This window comes from Apodemus sylvaticus, chromosome 18, assembly GCF_947179515.1.
Source record: "Apodemus sylvaticus chromosome 18, mApoSyl1.1, whole genome shotgun sequence".
In the NCBI taxonomy this organism is placed as follows: Eukaryota; Metazoa; Chordata; class Mammalia; order Rodentia; family Muridae; genus Apodemus; species Apodemus sylvaticus.
In genome coordinates this window covers 35,529,124-35,544,306 of record NC_067489.1, presented here as the reverse complement: position 1 = coordinate 35,544,306, position 15,183 = coordinate 35,529,124, and positions in this window count along the sequence as shown.

Below are 15,183 nucleotides of genomic sequence, written 5' to 3'. Positions count from 1 at the left end.
TATTAGTATTTTCTCATTTCCAAGACAAATAAATACATAATTTCATTTCAACACAACTAACTTTTTTTTTTTTATTTTTTGTTAACATGCAGGATGGCATGTCTTGCTGTGCACCTACATGTGCAATGTGAAGGTCAACTATGGGTGTCTATCTCAATCAGTTCTTCTTCTGATTTTGAAATAATGTCTCTTAGTGAGTCCCTGAATTTCACCAGTTCTGGAAGAGTGGGTGGGCACAATCTCTAGGGATACTCAGGTCTGCATTGACATAGTACTGGAATTATAGTTTGTATCTTATTGCATTTAGGTTTATATGGCTCTATTGGTCTGAAAACAGGTCATAATATTAGTATGCCAAGGACTTTCGGAGGCTGAGAATTCTCTCAGCCAGAGGAATCTATCTATCTATCTATCTATCTATCTATCTATCTATCTATCTATCTATCTATCTATCTATCTATCTATCTATCCATCCATCCATCCATCCATCCATCCATCTATCTATCTATCTATCTATCTATCTATCTATCTATCTATCTATCTATCTATCTATCTGTCTGTCTGTCTCTGTTTGTCTGTCTAGCTATATCTATCTATCATCTGTTTTTGAAGTTTAAGTTTTTCAGTTTTTAAATTTCTTTAAAATTTCTCTTTGCAATATTCTAAAATTTCTAAAAATTTATAAGTGCTATTAAAATGATTGCCACATCTTAACCAAATTGACACTGGTTTGTTGACAAAAATTCTGATATATGATCAATATTAAACACAGTCTTATCATAAATTTAATTACAATTTTGATTTGAGCTATTCCATGAATATTCTCTATGGTCTTTGAACAAATTTAATATGCTGGTGGGGCTTTGTTGAATCATTGAGACTACACATTTCACAACATTGTTTATTTGGCTTTATTGGAACTTCTAAAATATTATAATTTCCAAGCATATGCTTTAAAAAATTATTGTCCAGCATATAAATTATTTGGCACTTGGTCCTAGTGAATTAAATATCCTGACTTTGTCACTTTCTTCTTCTGTGACACATAATTATTTATTCCAGACCTGGACTTAAAAGGCTGACCTTCGTCATCTGCCAACTGATGTTAATCCATGCTGTTTGGAATAAATGGCTACATAATAACAGCTTTCATTTTTGATCAGTTAGATTTAAGAAAGTAGTTTATCTAAACCTAAAACTATGAATAACATAAAATATTAGGTATGTGGAGAGATAAATATTTATCTTTTAATGAGTATGCTGTTTTTTTTGTCTGTTTTCAATTTTGAATAGTGGACATAGAATTATTTTCTATTTTTTATTTATTCGATATATTTTTATTGATATATTTATTTACATTTCAAATGATTTCCCCTTTTCTGGACCCCAACTCCCCGAAAGTCCCATCAGTCCCCTTCCCTCCCCCTGTTTTCCCAACCAACCCTTCCCACTTCCCTGTTCTGATTTTGTTCTATACTGCTTCACTGAGTCTTTCCAGAACAAGGGGCCACTCCTCCGTTCTTCTTGTACCTCATTTGATGTGTGAATTATGTTTTGGGTATTCCAGTTTTCTAGGTTAATATCCACTTATTAGTGAGTGCATACCATGATTCATCTTTTGAGACTAGGTTACCTCACTTAGTATGATGAATTCATGAAATTCTTAGGCAAATGGATGGAGCTGGAGAACATCATACTAAGTGAGGTAACCCAGTCTCAAAAGATGAATCATGCTATATTTTTTATTTACATTTCAAATGATTTCCCCTTTTCTGGCTCCCCACTCCCTGAAAGTCCCATAAGCCCTCTTTTCTCCCACTATTCCCCCATCCACCCCTTCCCACTACCCTGTTCTGGTATTCACCTATACTGCTGCACTGAGTCTTTCCAGAACCAGGGGCCACTCCTCTGTTCCTCTTGGACATCATTTAATATGTGGATTATGTCTTGGGTATTCCATGTTTCTAGGTTAATATCCACTTATCAGTGAGTGCATACAATGATTGATCGTTTAAGACAGGGTTGCCTCATTTAGTATGATGTTCTCCAGCTCCATCCATTTGACTAAGAATTTCATAAATTCATTATCTCTGATGGCTGAATTGCTCCATTGTGTACCAAATTTTTTTGTATCCATTCCTCCATTGAGGGACACCTGGGTTCTTTCCAGCTTCTGGCTATTACAAGCAGGGCTGCTATGAACATAGTGGAACATGTGTCCTTATTGCATGCTGGGGAATCCTCTGGGTATATGCCCAGGAGTTATAACAGAGTCCTCTGGAAGTGTCATGCCCATTTTTCTGAGGAACCGCCATACTGATTTCCAGAGTGGTTGTGCCATCTTGCAATCCCACCAGCAGTGGAAGAGTGTTCCTCTTTCCCCACATCCTTAAATTCATTTGGAATAACAAAAATCCAGGATAACTAAAACTATTCTCAACAGTGTAAGAACTTTTGGGGGAATCAGTATCCCAGACCTCAAACATTACTACAGAGCAATAGTGATAAAAACTGTATGGTATTGGTACAATGTCAGGCAATTGGATCAATGGAATAGGATCAAAGACCCAGAAATTAACCCACACACCTATGGTCACTTGATCTTCGATAAAGCAGCTGAAAACATCCAGTGGAAAAAAGATAGCTTTTTCAACAAATGGTGCTGGTTCAATTGGAGGTCAGCATGTAGAAGAATGTGAATTGATCCATTCTTATCTCCTTGTACTAAGCTCAACTCCAAGTGGATCAAGGACCTCCACATAAAACCTGACACACTGAAACTAATAGAAAAGAAACTGGGGAAGACCCTTGAGGACATGGGCACAGGGGAAAAGTTCCTGAACAGAACACCAACAGCTTATGCTCTAAGATCAAGAATTGACAAATGGGACCTCATAAAATCACAAAGTTTCTGTAAGGCAAAGGACACTGTCAAAAGGACAAAACATCAACCAACAGCTTGGGAAAGGATCTTCACCAACCCTAAATCTGACAGTGGGATAATTTCTAATATATACAAAGAACTCAATAAGTTAGACCCCAGAGAACCAAATAACCCTATTAAAAAGTGGGGTATGGAGCTAAACAAAGAATTTTCACCTGAAGAACTTCGGATGGCTGAGAAGCTCCTTGGAGAAAGAGGAGCACTCCTCCACTGCTGGTGGGGTTGCAAATTGGTACAACCACTCTGGAAACCAGTCTGGTGGTTCCTCCAAAAACTGGGCACCTCACTTCCAGAAGATCCTGCTATACCACTCCTGGGCATATATCCAGAAGATTCTGCAGCATGCAATAGGATACATGTTCTACTATGTTCATAACAGCCCTATTTAAAATTACCAGAAGCTGGAAAGAACCCAGGTATCCCTCAACAGAAGAGTGGATGCAAAAAATGTGGTATATAGGTACACAATGGAGTACTTACTATTCAGCCATTAGAAACAATGAATTCATGAAATTCTTAGGCAAATGGATGGAGCTAGAGAACATCATACTAAGTGAGGTAACCCAAACTCAAAAGGTGAATCATGGTATGCACTCACTAATAAGTGGATACTAACCTAGAAAACTGGAATACCCAAAACATAATCCACACATCAAATGAGGTACAAGAAGAACGGAGGAGTGGCCCCTTGTTCTGGAAAGACTCAGTGAAGCAGTATAGGGCAAAACCAGAACAGGGAAGTGGGAAGGGTTGGGTGGGAAAACAGGGGGAGCAAAGGGGACTGATGGGACTTTCGGGGAGTGGGGGTCTAGAAAAGGGGAAATCATTTGAAATGTAAATAAAAAATATATCGAATAAAAAAATTAAGAAACAAACAAACAAAAAGAAATTTTCAACATCATTAGTCATTAGGGAAATGCAAATCAAAACAACCCAGGGGACATACAATATAATGGGTGTTTCTCATACTTTTCCACATAGAAAGTATATAGTCTATAATTTTTACCCGGCAGATAGGAAGTACACTTTCATGGAACCCCATTCACAAATAAATTAAGACAATAATAATAATAATAATAATAATAATAATAATAATAACAACAACAACAACAATGGAAACATTTCCCATAATACAGGCCAGCATTTGTATGTTCCTATTGTAGTTTACTGTCTTATTTTATGTATTTTATTCAAATAAATTGAGTACTCTCTTTCCCTTTTCATCGTTTCGATCTACACTGGAGACACTGTTCCACAATGGCTTATCCGCCGAAGGGCAGAATTAGGCAGTCTGGGATTGGTATTTGCCCCTCATACTGTAATGTCTGTTCAGGATTCCAATTTTTTCTTTGCCCCCAGTGCCATATCTGGTTTTATGACTGTTGAATTCATTTTTATCAATTGTCTCTAATGTCATTGACTGCTCAAATCATTTTCTTCTTAAACCTCTCTTAAAATTCTTTGTATTTTGCAAAAACAGTCCTCTCTGCTACCTGGAGCTCAGTTCTGGTTCGGTGAAATTGGTGGGCTTCATATGAAACAGGAAGTCAGCCCTGAGGAAGCCACTCTTACTCTCTCAGGCCCTCACGGGGAGGGAAAGCCAGTGAAGGAGCTCAAGGACTCCATAACTCTGTCATGTGTTTTGTGGTGCTCTATGTAGCCTATAGTGATTTATAACTTGGTTCCTGAGGACATTTTTTTCCCCTAACTGCAGGCTGACTTTTAAAATTCCCAACCACTTCTTTTCAGAAATTATCATATATTTTGATATGTCTTTTGTGTATTTTTTTTTTTTTTTGGCTTACAGTTTTTTGAGTTTCTTGAATCTCTGCATTCCAGGTTGTGGATGTCTCAATAATTTATTTTGCTGATACTTCCATTCATCCTCAGCATTCTTTTGGTAGCACCCTCGTTAGACTGGCTTACAAGTTTAGTGGTTCAGTCTAGTATCATCAAGGTGGGAGCATGGCAGCATCTAGGCAGACATGGTACAGGAGGAGCTGAGAGTTCTAGATCTTCATCTGAAGACTGCTGGCAAAATACTGGCTTCTAGGCATCTAGAATGAGGGTTAAAGTACCCACAGTGACACACCTACTCCAAAGGCCACACCTTCTTTATATATATATTTTTTTCTATATTCTTTGTTTACATTCCAAATGATTTCCCCTTTCCCAGATCTCCCCCCGCCCCATATGTCCCATAAACCTTCTCTCCATCCATTCTTCAATCACCTCCCTCCTTTTTTTCTCTGTCCTTATAACCCCTCCAATGCTAGATCAATCCTTTCCAGGATCAGGACCTTCTCCATACTTCTTCATGGGAGTCATTTGTTATGCGACTTGTACCTTGGGTATTCAGGGCTTCTGGGCTAATTAATATCCACTTATCAGAGATTGCATTCCATGTGTATTCATTTGTGACTGGGTTACCTCACTTGGGATGATATTTTAAAGATCAAACCATTTGCCTAAAAGTTTTGTGAATTCATTGTTTCTAATTGCTGAGTAGTATTCCATTGTGTAAATATACCACATTTTCTGTACCCATTCTTCCTTTGAGGGGCATCTGGGTTCTTTCCAGCTTCTGGCTATTATAAATAAGGCTGCTATGAACATAATTGAGCATGTGTCTTTATTGCATGCCGGAGAATCCTTTGGGTATATGCCTAGGAGAGGTATAGCAGGGTCCTCCGGATGTGTCATGTCCAGTTTTCTGAGGAACTGCCAGACTGATTTCCAAAGTAGTTGTACCATCTTACAGCCCCACCAGCAGTGGAGGAGTGTTCCTCTTTCTCCACATCCTCACCAACACCTGCTGTCTCCTGAGTTTTTGACCTTAGCCATTCTGACTGGTGTGAGGTGAAATCTCAAGGTTGTTTTGATTTGCATTTCCCTAATGAATAATGATGTTGAGTACTTCTCAAGGTGCCTCTTGGCCATCCAAATTTCTTTTCTTTTTCTTTTCTTTTCTTTCTTTCTTTCTTTTTTTTTTTTTTGTCTGCCAGCCAGCCAGGAGTGGGGCCTGTGTCCTGCCCAGAGAGCTGTGGAAGGAGAGAAGCCCTGCAGCCATACTTGCTGCCTGCTGGGACCGAATTTCTTCAGGTGAAAATTCTTTGTTTAGATCTGTACCCCATTTTTAATAGGGTTATTTGGTTCCCTGGCGTCCAACTTCTTGAGTTCTTTGTATATATTAGATATTAGCCCTCTATCAGATGTAGGGTTGCTGAATATCCTTTCCCAATTTGATGGTTGCCATTTTGTTATTTTAACAGTGCCCTTTGCCTTACAGAAACTTTGTAATTTTATGAGGTCCCATTTGTCAATTCTTGATCTTAGAGCATAAGCTATTGGTGATCTGTTCAGGAACTTTTCCCCTGTGTCCATGTCCTCAAGGTTCTTCCCCAGTTTCTTTTCTATTAGTTTCAGTGTGTCTGGTTTTACATGGAGGTCCTTGATCCACTTGGAGTGAAGTTTAGTACATGGAGATAAGAATGGACCAATTCACATTCTTCTGCATGCTGACCTCCAATTGAAACCAGCACCATTTGTTGAAAAGGCTATCTTTTTTCCACTGGATGTTTTCAGCTCCTTTGTCGAAGATCAAGTGTCCATAGGTGTGTGGATTCATTTCTGGATCTTCAATTCTATTCCATTGGTCCACTTGTCTGTCACTGTGCCAATACCATGCAGTTATTAACACTATTGCTCTGTAGTATTGCTTGAAGTTAGGGATACTGTTTCCCCCAGAATTTCTTTTGTTGTTGAGAATAGTTTTAGCTATCCTGGGTTTTTTCTTATTCCAGATGAATTTGAGAATTGCTTTTTCTAACTCTGTGAAGAACTGAGTTGGGATTTTGATGGGGATTGCGTTGAATCTGTAGATCACTTTTGGCAAGATGGCCATTTTATCTATATTTATCCTGCTGGACCAAGAGCATGTCAGATTTTTCTATTTTCTGAGGTTTTCTTCAGTTTCCTTCTTCAGAGACCTGCAGTTCTTGTCGTATAGATCTTTCACTTGTTTGGTTAGAGTCACACCAAGATACTTTGTATTGTTTGTGGCTATTGTGAAGGGTGTCATTTCCCTAACTTCTTTCTCATCCTGCTTATCCTTTGAGTATAGGAAAGCAACTGATTTGCTTGAGTTCATTTTATAACCAGCCACTTTGCTGAAGTTGTTTATCAGCTATAATAGTTAAAGGTAGAACAGCTCACTTTCATTTTGTTGGTACTGAACGATGCTGAAATATATTTACAAGCATATTTTCCATCCACACAGTTTCTGTGAGAAGATTCTATTAAGGATGTTGGCCTGACTTTAGTAGGTTTATTTACTTTCTCATCATTGATATTTAGTTGCTAGGCATACATTTTGCATGAGTCCTTTTTCACTTATGTGCTATAGAGGTATCTACCGTCCTTTTCATGTCTTTTAGTTTCATTGTATTTCACTTTTTTTCAGTGAATTTCAGTATAATATTTCTATCATATTTTATCATACAAAATCACCCCATGGGTTTATTTCAGACCTCTCTCCTGCTCCCTCTTTCACCTGTTTGATCAATTGTGTTTTGTGCTTCATAATAAATGTTTAGTCAGGCCTGAATCTAACTTTATTCTTCTTTAGAACAATGCTGCCTGTTCTTTGCATTTGTCTTACCTTGCAAATGTTAAAAAGAGTTTGTTGAAATCTACAAGATAACTTACTGAGACTTGCAATGAAGTTCACAGAGCCTATAAATCAAATTGACAAGAACCGATATCTTGACAATATTGAGTCATGATGTTTTCTGTTCCACGCCCCAACCCTCTGCTCCCAGAGGCAAGAACACTTGCCTATTCAATCCAGATAGTACACCAAACACAGCACAGAATCAATTCTTCCCAAGTGCACCGTAGTAAACTAATGAGTTTATTAGGCTTATTTGCATTAGTGTGGGTAAGGAGGGGTTACTTACAAGAGCACGTTTCAAAGTACCTTTACCATGGCAAAGCCGACCCCAACAGGGCTGGCAGCCTATGAAAGCCACCATGGAAAGAAACTTAGAACTATGGTTAACTGCTGAAAGATGACAAGGAACTGTCTCCTGGTTCTCCCTATTGCTAACTGCTTTAAGAACCTGAAGGAGGGGCTTTTGGAATTTTGTCAACTGTTTTCAAATTTCCTTTCATTCTTGGTTCTACAAGCTTCCTACTACTTTCTATTGTGAAATAATTCAGTTTACATAAGATGGTTACCTATCAATGGACATGGACCATCTATACTTATTTAGGTCCCTGGTTGCTTTTATCAGAATTTTGATTCTGAATAATGATTTCTTCATATTGATTAACCTAATGTTTTTTAGATTTATGCCCATAATTTTTATTTCTTTAAATTCTAATATAAATATGATATTGGTTTAATACTTCACTTGTTCATTCATGATATAGAGGAATATGTTCACCTTAGGTTACTAATCCAGTTGCTCTGGTTGATTATAGCCTCCATACATTTTTTGTCAGTTCCTTTGGTTTTTCTATACTGACAATCATAAATACAAAGCCTATAAGTTATAAGTTTTATATTCCAATTTAAATACCTATCATGACCCTACTATATCTTAGTACATTAGTATTAGTTTTGTTTTCCAGCATGACATTTAAGCTTTTTATTTTTTTTTGAGATTGTATTTATTTTATGCTACAGATATTACCTGGATGCATGTCTATACACCATGGTGTTTGTGTGTGTGTGTGTGTGTGTGTGTGTGTGTGTGTGTGAAGTGCCCCAAAGAAACCAGAAGAGCATGACAATATGGCAGATAGTCTGGAGTTACAAACAGTTGTTAAAACTGAATTGCGGTCCTCTGGAAAGGCAGCTACTATTCTTAACCACTTAGCAATCCCTTTCCCCAACAGTTTTTTATTTTATTTTATTACAGTATGGAATTCAAAAGAAGTAGCAAAAGAACGTACTTGACTACTATCAAACTTAGAGAGAAAACTTTTTGTTAGAAAGACTGAATTTTTTCTTTCACAAAAAAAGACTAATGTTACCTGGAGGTTTTCTGTAGTTATCAAGTTTGTGTTACTTTTCTGTTTTAATTTTCTCTGAAATTTTTTATTATTATAAAGAGCTGCTCTTTTTTTTCCAATAATTCCTGACAACACGTGGTATATTCATATCATTTAGTCATTTGATTTTTGACCTTCTATTGTGTTTCTATTTCTTTTCATACATGGTCATTTTTTATTTAATTCTCTATATATGTATATTCTTTTTATATTGTTGCTAAAAACATTCTTAGGGTTTCTTTAAGTAATGATGGATTGTTTCCTGTGGAAGAGAATCTCTAAGCTTTTTTTTAAAATATAGAACCACAAACCTCTATAGAGTTTTGATTACCATGTTAGGAAATTTAGATTCAGTGTGGTGAGAATATTTATGATATGGGTTGTGTCCTAAGCATACATTTTTCTATTTGTTTCATTATGCTAGTTTTTGTCTCCTTCTCTGTTCTCATATGCACAGATCAACACAGATCACCAGAGACAATGTTGCAGGGGCCATTCTGGAGACATCTGGAGACATTTCTTTGCTTAATGTCTACCTCTCTTATCCTTTAACTCAAAAAACAAGCACTGTGGACCATTATATTTCAAACCTGTTTTCTAACTCAGTAAGAGCAATTTCCCCTTGTGATATGGTGGAGCATCTTTTAGGTATATACCCAGGAGTGGTGTAGCTGGGTCTTCAAGTAGAACTATTTCCAATTTTCTGAGGAACCACCAGATTGATTTCCAGAGTGGCTGTACCAGTTAACAATCCCACCAGCAATGGAAACATGTTCCTCTTTCAACAAATCATTGCCAGAATGTGCCGTCTTATTTGTAATAGCCTGAAGTTAGAAGCAACCCAGATGTCTCTTAACCAAGAATGGATAAAGAAAATGTGGTTCATTTTCACAATGGAATCCTACTCAGCTATTAAAAATGAGGACATCATGAATTTTGCGAGCAAATGGATAGAACTAGAAAATATTATCCTGAGTGAGGTAACACAGATTCAAAAGAATATACTTGGTCTGTACTCACCGATAAGTAGACATTAGCCAAAATGTTCAGAAAACCCATGATAGAACTCATAAGCCATATGAAGCTTAACAAGAAGGAATGATACATCAATCCCACTTAAAAGGGGGAGCAAAATAATCATGAGAGGCAGAGGGATGGAAGGACCTGGGTGGGAGATGAGAGTGGAGAGAGAGTCAGGATCAGGTATAGGGGAAGACAGGAGAAGAGCCTAGAGGGCCAGGAAAATCAATAGAAATGTACAACAGTGTAGGAGCTGGGAGGAACCTCTAGAAAGTCTCAGACACCAGGGAGGTGAGAGGCTGCAGGACCTAATGAGGATGAATGACCTTAGCCAAAATGCCCAAGAATAGAGAGATTGAACCTAAAGAGACTACCTCCAATAGATAAACATGACCCCCATTTGAAGCATGGGTCTACCCACTCATCTTCAAAATTCTTGACCCAAAATTGTTCCTGTCTAAAGGAAATGCTGAGATAAAAATAGATCAGAGACTGAAAAAAAGGGCATCCAGTGGCTGGCTCAATTGGAATCCATCCCATAAACAAACCCCAGAACTATTACTGATGCCATGTTGTACTTGCAGACAAGAACTTAGCATGGCTGTCCTCTGAGAGGATCTACAAGCAACTCACTGAGACAGATCTATCAGATACTTAACAGCTAAGCATTGAACTGAGATCAAGAACCCCTATGCAAGAGTTAGGAGAAGAACTAAAAGAGCTAAAGCGGATGGCAACCCCATATACAGAACAACAATATCATGTAACCTGCACCATAGAGCTCCTAGAGGCTAAGCCACCAACCAAAGGACATACGAGGGTGGGGCCCCACTACAGAGGTAGCAAAAGGCTGCCTTGTCTGGCCTCAGTGGGAAAGGATGCACTTAATACTGTAGAGACTTAATGCCCCAGGGAAGGGGGATGCTGGTCTAGGTAGGGAGGTAGGGGTGGGGAGACTAGGTGGAAGTGGGGGGTAGTACCCTCTCAGAAGCAAAGGGGATGGGAGATGGCATGACGAACTCATGGGGGTAACCTCCTTGCACCAGAAAGGAAGTAACATTTGGAATGTAAATAAATTATATATATATATATATATATATATATATATATATATATATATATATATATATATATATATAAATTGACCTTGTTCTCACTCTATATCAAGACCCAAGAATTTCTTCATAAACCAATTTTTTTTTTAATCAAGTTTCCCTCTTTGGTAGCAGTCTATAGTATGTGAGTGTGTGTGTGTGTGTGTGTGTGTGTGTATGTGTGTGTGTGTGTGTGTGTGTGTTGTGTGTGTGTGTGTGTGTGTGTGTGTGTCTGTTCTCTTAAAGGAACAATAGCAAATTCGGTCTTTCTCTCACATGTTTCCTTTCTTCACTTCCTTCACTCCTTCTTTCCTTCTTTTCTTCTCTTCATTGTTTTACCCCTCCCTTCACTCCCTTTTCCAGCTGCTCTGATTCTGGCTCCCTCTTCAGTCTCTCTCCTTTTCCCTTCTCTATTATGTGCAGTCTATTTTCATTCTTCATCTTTCTTTCTTCTTTAATCCCTCTATCTTCCCAACTAAAATGGGTATGTTTATATTATACCTCATGATAGTTCTTCTGGTGCCTTCCTAAATGAGACCATGCACTCGGAGATCAATATACCATATTGAATGTTTCAGTATTATAAATACAAGAATATATGTATGTGTATTGGTAAAATTTATGGAAATTAATATAAAATTAAATAACTTTAAATATCTTAATTTATGGACTATATATATTGTACTATGTTTTATCTATAATTATTATGTGAATCATTTACATCTTAGACAAATTTTTGAATAAATACAGATATATTCTAAATAAAAAATATTTTTTCAAATTCATATGCCATATTAAAGGTGTGGTATTAAAGCCTTGCCAATATGATTATAGATACTTTTAAAGACTAGTACATATTTATAGTAGTTGGGGCTAAATGATATCAAATACTAAGCATTTACCTATAAAAATATTTCTGAATAAAGTCTTTAAGGACTTTATTTGCAAGTTTAAACTTAATTATGAATTCCATTGATTAATTCTAACGTTACTAAATTTTCATAATCTTTACTCTGATAGTTATAAACAAAATAGTACCTTAAAGCAATAAAAATGAAATTTTATATTTTGTGTGTCAGAGACAATAGAAAACATTAAGTGTTTTGGAAAATCTGGAAAATCTGGTCAATGACTTTTTGATTCTTTTTTGCTAGAAATGAAAAATTGTCTTAATACCCTATGTATAAGTTCGCGCTCTGTATTTATATCTGTTTACCAGCCTGTTTATGAAGAAAGTGACAGTCATTGCAAACCAGATAACAATACACCATGATGAACTGTCTAAACTAAGTGGCCCTTACTGTCATCAACTTGACTATGTGTCTTTTAGGCCTTTGGAACTGATTTTTTTAAGCACTGTGCAAGAGGTTGAAAGTTGGGATAGAAAACACACTGAATGCTGGAAGCAAGGCTTAATGGCTATTTTAGTGGGCACTTAAAAGTCAAGATTGTTGAGAAATGCCTATTAGGGAGGCCCAGCTGTGAGACTTCAAAGAGAAAAATTCTATCTGAAACTGTGGTTGGAGCAATTTATGCAATTGTGGTTAAGAATCAGGTATAATTTTGTTTATTTTCTGATAACCTGAGTGACTTTGAGTTAAGAGTTGTTGAACTCTTGTGTTCAAGACAGGGCAACATGCAAGCTGGAGGCTGCAAAAGCAACAGTGTTTGATTGAGAGACTGGGACTTCTGAAGAGAAGCCTCCTGTGCTGCCCTGGGGCCATAGGAGGATGTCCTGAGGCCATATGGAGGAAGCTCCAACCTTGAAGGCTCTATCCTGTGAAAGTTCAGGTTCCTTAAGGGAAAACATGTAAGCTTTTGAAAGGTCTGAGCTTTGGGAAGCCAACTGCTTAAGAGAATTACCTCAAGGTCTGACCACAGAAGGAGATATTGCAATGGTCAGAGGAATACAAGCTATATCTCAGAATTGGGCTTTATCATCCATGTGGCATTGGTTTTACTGGCACAAAAGATTGAAGGGTACTGGAGAGCAGCAATGCTAAGAAGCAAAGTATGGCGTTTGTTAGGATCTCCCCAGAAAGACCTGGAAAAGCTATTCCAGGAAGCTTGGGAGGGAAGCTCCATTTACAATGGAGATTACTCAACATTAGAAATGCAAGGAGTGCCAAGGTGTGTGTGTGTGTGTGTGTGTGTGTGTGTGTTAAGAGGCCAATATTCAGGGGCCCTCACCCTCTCAGAGGAGAATGGGATGGGAGAATGGAAGGATTATGGAAAGGGTTGGAAAGTGCATAAGTCAAAAATTAAAATTAAAGTACTAAAAAAAGGGGGGGAGGAAAGGAAAAAGAAAAATAAAGAAAAAAGAGAAAAGAAAAGAAATGAAATGAAATACAAAGACCTAAGAACATTAACTGAGACTCTGAGACTGAGGAGAATTGAGTATATTCAATGGGGTAGGTTCAGGGGAGAATCTGTGTGTGCTGAGGGTGGCAGAGTTAAACCTGTGCCCAGAGCAGTCCGGACGCCCAGGCTTCCCACCCACTCCTACAACACACAGAGGATTTGAAACTTTTTACACAATACATTACAAATCAAACCTGAGCTTTTGGTACAAGGAGTGGAAGGTTACTGCTTAAGCATGAAGTGTTCAAGTGAGTTCACATGGAGTGGAGTCAGGTTGGGTAGTATCAGTAGCCAGCTTGCTAAAGCCTAGAGTCACCAGTGAGAGTGGCTGATGGGCATGGCTAAGGGATTATCTTGATTACATTCTTGGTGGTGCTTAGAACTTACCAATGTCTGCATTGCAGTTCCCTAAATAGGTGATTCGGGACTGGTTCTTTAAAGAAGAAAATAACCTGAGCTCTATGAATGCATTAATTCATAACCCTTTTTCTTCTGATTGTGTATATAATATGGCCAGATTCTTCCAGCTCCTACTGCTATGACTTCCATGGCATCACTGATTGAAACCCGGCAGTGGGAGCCAAGCCAAACCTTTCTCCCTAGTATCTCCATTTATTATTAGTTCACCTTAGTTCTCTTTGGTTCAATGTTTGATTTGTTCTTTTCGGTATTCTCACTTGTTCATTTGTTTAATACATATTAAGTACATTATTTGAACAGCCATTAGGTAAATAAGTCAGAACTTAATGCCTATATTAATATATATATAATATTGATATAATATTAATATAGTATGTAACCTGACATATAGTAAAAATATACAGGGCATAGTATAATGGAATTAAAGGGTGGATAAAGATGTACCACCTTGGGACATTGCAGGTAATCTAGTGTAAATCTTCCTAATTTTTTTAAAAATTGTTATTTCTCCCAAGAGTTTCCTTTTTTAACAGCAAGTCAATCTTTTAGTGATAAATGGTGGAGAAGTACACTTTAACAAATTCTTTTATATACATACAACTTCAGGATATATTAGTGAGTACCAAGTAGCTTGTGTCCTTGAAACCTGATTAGGGGTGGTGAAGAAATGAAACAGACCAAGAGATGGACAACCTGTGCTCAGGTGTGTTGTGCAGACTCAGCTGGAGTGGCACCAACTCTTCTACAGCTGGAACCACAGCATGTTTGTTTTGTACAGCACACAGGGAGGAGCTGAATAGTTCTAGTAAAAGTTCACTGTACTGAAAAGTCTTAGGCTGTAGGCATCCAGGATGAAGGTGTTGCCATTGTGCTCAGTTATGGACACAATGGTCAATAGTTAGTACCTGGAATTATACACACTGCCCACATTCTCACTTGAACCCGAGAAGGGCTTTGCCACTCTTCTGACTTTCCCCTGGGGAAAAGCTATGCCAGTTCCTCATGAGTCCAAGGCCTTGAGCCTTTACACAGCCAGCTCATGTCAAACAATCACATTCACTTGGGATTCCCCAGGACTTCATTTGATCTATATATTTTATTAAAGATGAGAGCATATTTATGTACTAATGATATGCATATCCTTGTTTATTTTTTGCCTCATACATTAAATCTTGGCTGAGTATTTTATATGACAGGATGCAAGGCATCTTCAGTGTGTCTCAGAGTCTATCAATATTTTGATCTTGCAATTTAATTGTCAATGCTAAGAATACTACACATAAATAT